Source organism: Lepus europaeus, chromosome 20, assembly GCF_033115175.1.
Source record: "Lepus europaeus isolate LE1 chromosome 20, mLepTim1.pri, whole genome shotgun sequence".
NCBI lineage: Eukaryota > Metazoa > Chordata > Mammalia > Lagomorpha > Leporidae > Lepus > Lepus europaeus.
Genome location: NC_084846.1, coordinates 13,756,737 through 13,763,993, shown reverse-complemented (window position 1 = coordinate 13,763,993; position 7,257 = coordinate 13,756,737). Strand labels below are relative to the sequence as shown.

The 7,257-nt window shown below is 44.8% G+C and overlaps 1 pseudogene; it reads left to right on the top strand.

Moving 5' to 3' along the window:
• The first annotated feature begins 459 nt into the window (after positions 1-459).
• Positions 460-1,520, top strand: LOC133749326 (Krueppel-like factor 4; annotated as a pseudogene).
• Positions 1,521-7,257: the final 5,737 nt, after the last annotated feature.

Genomic DNA, 7,257 nt, shown 5'->3' with positions numbered 1-7,257 from the left:
CCTAGAGAGCGAGCGCGGCTGCGGGCGCGCGGGGTGCAGAGGTGGTGGAGAGCGGTGGTGGCAAGGGGAGCTGCCCAGTCGCCCCTCCCCGCCCCTCCCCGCCCCTCCGGCCCCCACCCACCCACCCGCCCGCGGCCCGCGCCCATGGCCGCTTGCGCCCCGTGCAGCCCCCAGGACTCCGCGCCCTGCGCTGCCGCCCAGCCCGCAGCTCCGCGCCACCGCGGCCATTCTCACCTGGCGGCGCCGCCCGCCCACCGCCCAGGCCACAGCCCCTGCGCCCAGGGCGACAGCCGCAGTCGACGAGAGGGCAGCCTGGCCACCGGACCTACGTACTCGCCTTGCTGATGGTCTATTTTTATAAGAGTTTACAACTTTTCTAAGAACTTTTGTATACAAAGGAACTTTTTTTTTTTTTAAAGAAACGTCTTCAATTTATATTTATTCGGAAGAAGAAGCATCTCGGGCAATTCGGGGTTTTTGGTTTTAGCTTCGTTTCTAAGGTTTACCCCCACCCTTCGCTGGCTTTGGGGTTCGGGTACCCTCGCTGCTTCGGGCTCCCGAGGACCATCTGGGCCCCCACATTAATGAGGCAGCCACCTGGCGAGTCTGACATGGCTATCAGCGACGCGCTACTCCCGTCCTTCCCCACGTTCGCGTCTGGCCCAGCGGGAAGGGAGAAGACACTGCGTCTGGTAGGTGCCCCGAAAACCGCTGGCGGGAGGAGCTCTCCCACAAGAAGCGACTCCCCCGGTGCTTCCCGGCCGCCCCTACGACCTGGCTGCGGGGACTGTGGACACAGACCTGGAGAGCGGCGGAGCCGGCGCGGCTTGCGGCGGTAGCAACCCGGCACTCCTGCCCCGGAGGGAGACCGAGGAGTTCAACGACCTCCTGGACCTAGATTTTATTCTGTCCAACTCGCTGTGCCATCAGGAGTCGGTGGCCGCCACTGTGTCTTCCTCAGCGTCTGCCTCTTCCTCGTCCTCCCCGTCGACCAGCGGCCCTGCCAGCGCGCCATCCACCTGCAGCTTCAGCTACCCGATCCGCGCCGGCGGCGACCAGGCCGTGGCGCCGGGCGCCTGCTCTATGGCCGGGAGTCTGCGCCCCCTCCCACGGCTCCCTTCAACCTGGCGGACATCAACGACGTGAACCCGTCCGGCGGCTTCGTGGCAGAGCTTCTGCGGCCCGAATTGGACCCGGTGTGCATCCCGCCGCAGCAGCCGCAGCCGCCAGGTGGCGGGCTGATGGGCAAGTTCGTGTTGAAGGCGTCGCTGAGCGTGCCCGGCAGCCAGTATGGCAGCCCGTCGGTCATCAGTGTTAGCAAAGGCAGCCTGCATACAAACCTGCACACATCTGTAGGCTTCTCCACTAGGTTCACAGACCACAGTGGCCCAGAGCCAAAACACTGCATGACAAGGTTGTTGGCAGACAGCCAAGTTGGTTGTCCTGTGGGTTATCATGACTTTGGTGGCCATAAAGGCACACAGATAATAAGGCAAGGACATTATGGAGTCAGAATGTGAAAACTTCACCTTCCCAAGTTCAACTTTGCTACATGTGGCCCTGTTTAGTTGTCATAGTCTAGCAGAGTCAATGTCATTGTAACTATCAGATAATCACATAAAAGAGCACATGTTTAAGAATCTCTTGGATTCATACACCTTATGGTTGTTACTGATGACTTTCCCTTAACTTTGATTTGTCCTCCACTTTGTCATCATCTTTTGTTTTGTTTCTTTTTTTGTAAACAAAGAAAAGTGATGCTGATCTATCATCCTGTAGTTATGCTCTTCTAAACATGATGGACTTCTTCCTGGTCCTTGCTCTGTTGATACTATGTTGGAGTGGACATAGTTGACAACCAAGAGTGAGTGTTATAATCCTCTCTAGCCACATATTTGTGGAGCCTAGATGTTTTGATGGGGGCCTTACAGTAAGTTTACTTACAGTCCATTCTTAAAATTAACCTCATCGGTTCTGTGGGCAATAGCTATCAAGTCAAAATTTCAAGCCAGCACATTCTGGCTGAGAATTAGATGTTTGTAGAAAGCTGACAGGTAAAAGGCATGAAGCTACAAAGGAAGAAATCTTTAGAAACCAACAACAGTACAGCTAACCAAGCATGAATCTGAAAAAAAAAAAAAACATAAGCAAAATGTAGCCTTCTTATAGTTCACCATCCAAAGTCAGCAAGAAAAGTTAATTTCTCTCATTTTAATCACAGATTTAGAAAAACTTTTAATATCAGAATTCTAAACAAGGATTAATAGACACTTTTAAAAGCTATAGTACAATCCTTTTGCATTTTAAGATCTATTAAGAAGTGATCATTTTATGTACTCACTGAAAGGTTATAAGGCCTTAAAATCAGCTGTTCTGTGCATATTTTAGATGAATCAGTGTTTTAATACATATTTTATTATGAGTGGAACATACAGCCGTTTTTAACTTTTATTTAACAATTACAAATTTCCAAAGTACAGCTTATGGATTATAGTGGCTTTTTGCCCCCATAAATTCCCTCCCACCCACAACCCTCCCATCTCCCATACCCTCTCCCCTTCCATTCACATCAAGACTCATTTTCAATTCTCTTTATATACAAAAGATCAATTTAGTATATATGAAGTAAAGATTTCCACAGTTTGCACCCACACAGAAACACAAAGTGTAAAATGCTGCTTGTGTACTAGCTATAGCATTAATTCGCACTGGATAACACATTCAGGACAGAAATCCTACATGAGGAGTAATTGCACAGTGACTCCTGTTGTTGACTTAACAAATTGACACTCTTGTTTATGGCGTCAGTAATCACCCTAGGCTCTTGTCATGAGTTGCCAAGGCTATGGAAGCCTTTTGAGTTTGCCAACTCCGATCTTATTTAGACAAGATGGAACATACAGCTTTAATAAAGTCTTGAAAATAATGTAATGAAAACCAAAAATTCCCACAAGCAGTTTCTGAATTTTGTAAGGCTTTACAGGAAAGAAAGGTAAATGTTTTGTTTTTTTTTTTTTATAAAAACAGTCAACCAGATTGTATCAAACACAAGAAATCACAGGAAAATCTTTAAGCCTTGAGACAAAACAATTATGGAGACAGCCAATAATGTTGTTAGTAACAGACACAGAAACCTACAACTGACCAGTTTCAGTCTCTATGTGGCTACTTTTTTGTCCTGTAACATCTAGATTAGAAGCTTCATGAATCTGTTTTTGCATCAGAATTTCTGAAATTTTTAGTTAGTTCTCTTTGTCAGAAACCTGTGTTTATAAATATTTGCTAAAGCTGCTTTGGATTGTAAATGGTTGTATTCTGGAACCAGGATTGTGGATAACAAAAGACTTAAAATCACCCTAATGAAAATCTGAGTAACAGTTTAGTGATTAATAAGGAGGCTTAGTTATATCTATATCTAACACTGTAGAAAGTACTATAGTGTTTGATAATAACTTCCCCTACTCCTGCCACCCAGGTGATTATAAGAGCTAATAGATTATGGTGACCTGGAGCCAAGCTCTTATGTTACAAGTTTGCGGACAGCTAGTCAAGCAGTTGGACCTGTTGGTTATGCAGAAATTGGTTGCCATTGAAGCACACAGATAAGTGGTCAAAGGCCTAAAAGTGTGGAAACTTGATACTTTTCTTTTCTTTTTTTTATTTTTGACAGGCAGAGTGGACAGTGAGAGAGAGAGAGACAGAGAGAAAGGTCTTCCTTTTGCCATTGGTTCACCCTCCAATGGCTGCTGCAGCTGGCGCGCTGTGACCGGCGCACCACGCTGATCCAAAGGCAGGAGCCAGGTGCTTCTCCTGGTCTCCCATGTGGGTGCAGGGCCCAAGGACTTGGGCCATCCTCCACTGCACTCCCTGGCCACAGCAGAGAGCTGGCCTGGAAGAGGGGCAACCGGGACAGAATCCGGAGCCCTGACCGGGACTAGAACCCGGTGTGCAGGTGCTGCAAGGTGGAGGATTAGCCTATTGAGCCACGGCGCTGGCGATACTTTTATTTTCTAAGTTCATCTTTTGAAAACTCTGCCCCTACAAGTATCATCACTGTATATTCTACAGGTGCCTCATGTTCTGGAGAGATCCAAGTATGAGGTGAGGAAAACACATGGGTGTGGACAGTACTTGAGAGGTCATTAAATCAATGCAGTTGGGCCGGTTGGTTATGAGACACTGGTTGCCACTGAGGCACACAGAGTAGTGGTCAAAGCCATAAAATTTTGGGAACTTGATACCTTCATCTTTGCAAGTTCATCTTCTCAACACTCTGCCAACACAAGTATCATAACTGCAGTCTACAGGTGCCTACTTTTCAAAGTAAGAGTTGAGGGATACACATGGGTTGTGGAACAGTACAGCAAAAGGTCATTAAAATAATGTAAGTACAACAGGAAAGAATAAAAGATAACATAGAATACCCTCAACATTCATTTACTTTCATTGTAGTGCTCCTGTGCTAACATCTCTAAATGAATCCATGTGTAGTTACATAAAGAAGTCAAGTATGGTTAGTGGCTGTGGCTGTTCTCCAAGTTAGGTGAGCTGCACAGATGGCAGGCAACTGCTGCACATCCAGGAAGCTAATTGGCTGGTCACTGTTGCAAAGCTGTTCAGCTTATAAGGGTATTAGGATCCATCAAGCTGTATCCATTTCATGAGGGAAAAAGTCCAGTAGCCTATCGTCATATCCCAAGGGGAAATCACAGCTTATTTTAATTTTTGACAGGCAGAGTTAGACAGTGAGAGAGACAGAGAGAAAGGTCTTCCTTTCATTGGTTCACCCCCCCAAATGGCCGCTACCACCGGCATGCTGCACCAATCTGAAGCCAGGAGCCAGGTGTTTCCTCTTTGTCTCCCATGCGGGTGCAGGGCCCAAGCACTTGGGCCATCCTCCACTGCCTCCCCCGGCTACAGCAGAGAGCTGGACTGGAAGAGGAGCAACCGGGACAGATTAACAAATCATTAGCGGAGCTGGATTGGGAATGGTGGGGCCAGGACTCACATAGTCACCCATGTGGGATGTCAGCACTGCAGACAGCAGCTTTACCTGTTACACCAAAATGCTTGCAATAGGATCTATTAAAAAGGGATAATTTTATTTACTTGCTGAAATTCTAGGAGCTTGAAGCCAGGCATTTTGCGCTTATTTTTAGATTTATCAGTGTTTAAAATTTATTTTTTATGAGGGCATATTTTTAAATAAATTTTTGAAAATAATTACATTGTTGTGTTAACCAAAAACTCTCATTATGTAGTTTTGAATTTTGGGTGGATTTAGAGGGACGGAATGGTAAATATTTTTACTTTTGTTTATGTAAGCATAGCACACTGCAGTGTTATAAACTATAGAAATCACAGTAAATCTTTAACCTTGAGAGAAAACATTTAGGTAGAAAAACAGCAATGTTTTAATAATAGAAGACAATGAACATTACACCTTGACCAGTTTGAGTATCTGTGAATTTACTCTTGTGTTTTGTGTGATCCATAGTAACAGTTTTATGAATCTATCAGCTTTCTTTAATCATAGATTTTGAATTATTTAGTTACTTCATTTTGTCAGAAACCTGTATTTATAAATATTTGTTAGATTCTTTTCAGGTTGTAAATGTTTTTAGAGAAAAACCAAAACAGTGGATGGCATAAAACTTAAGATTACCAGGATTTAAATTTGAATAATAGTTTATTGGCTAATGAGGTGACTTAGCTATATGTATTTTAGACAGTATTTTGATAAGGACAGAAGCCTTTTTACAAACTCTTTTATGTCTTTTGGGCCAGCATAGTCTGACAGTGAATTATTCTGATAGGTGAGAGGTGAAGAGCTCAAAAGAAAGAATACATACCAAACTAACAAAAATAGAAGAAGTCAAGTTATATCTTAAGCACAACTAGCAATGTAATTGTACAAATAGTATTGCTGCCTGCATAAATACTGTAAGAAAAGCTTATTTATTACAGAGTAATCTCTGGCTGAGAATTTTTTTTTAGTTTTCTATTTTTATGTATTTAAATATTTAATGTATTTAGTATTTTTGAAATCACAGTAGTGTTTTCAAAACTATTTAATTTTTGAGGCCTCTGGAATTTTGAATGGAGGTGCAACCCCAATGATTTTTATAGACCCCAGGTCATTCATTATGAAGGTAACAGTCATAAGAGATAATATCACATCAAGAGGCATTGAAGATGGCGGAATAGGAAGGGAGCACACTGATACTCCGGGAAGAAACAGTTTAATAAAAGTGGAGATACTGCAGGTTCAAGGAAGAGTAGGAGAAGAAACAGCAAAGGAAACTCTTCTGGAATTAGTGATTCACAGTGGACCTGCATGGAGAGCGTGGGAGCCCACAGTTTGGGACACCAGCGGCAGACTCAACACACCAGCGCTGGAACACGAGGTGAGCCAAACCTCAATAGCCCGAGACACTGGCGGGCAAGTGGAAAGAGGAGACTAGAGGGAACGAGGCTTGAAACCCCGTGGGGAAAAGTTCACCAGGCTAACTAGAAGAGAGAGGGAAAAAAAGTGACCAACATGGACACGAGTTTCTCTCTCTCCGCTCACCTCTCAAAGGCAAGCAAGACAAAGAGCAGGCACCATTTTGGACATATGTCATAAGCAGGATGACCTCAGGACTGCACTGGCCCTCAGCCAAGCAGAAAAACCTGACTCGGGGGGGGGGGGGTGGTGAAATAACAGATTAGGACCTAGTGAATGTGTGGTGCTAATGAACTGAGACTGTGAAAAAAGAGACAGTGGGGGAGAGAACTCACAGAATTCACGTGAGTACTCTCCAGAGATGCTACAATTCCATAACCTTGGCAACCCAGTGGGAGACTGCAGGAGAATTTGAGCCCACACTGAGGGCAGCAGAGATTCCCTGTGTGGTCCTTGGGAAAGAGCTTCCAATCTCTGGCTCCTGTGGGTATATCATTCGCCTGCTAACTACCTCCAAATCCACTCAGCTGTGCAGAATTACTTCTCTTTTGAATCAAAGAAAGAAAGAAAGAAAGAAAGAAAGAAAGAAAGAAAGAAAGAAAGAAAACTTACCACGCCTAACCTGGGAGTGTCACCTTTGGCACACCCTTAACCATGAGGAACCAAACAGAGCTCTCAGGCCACACTGATCTCAACCATCTAAGGCTCCATCAAAAGCAGACAGTCCACTTAATACAGTCATAGTATAACAAGAACAAACACCATAGCGAGGGCAGAAGAATCCAAAGAATATCTCCACAATGCCAAGCAAC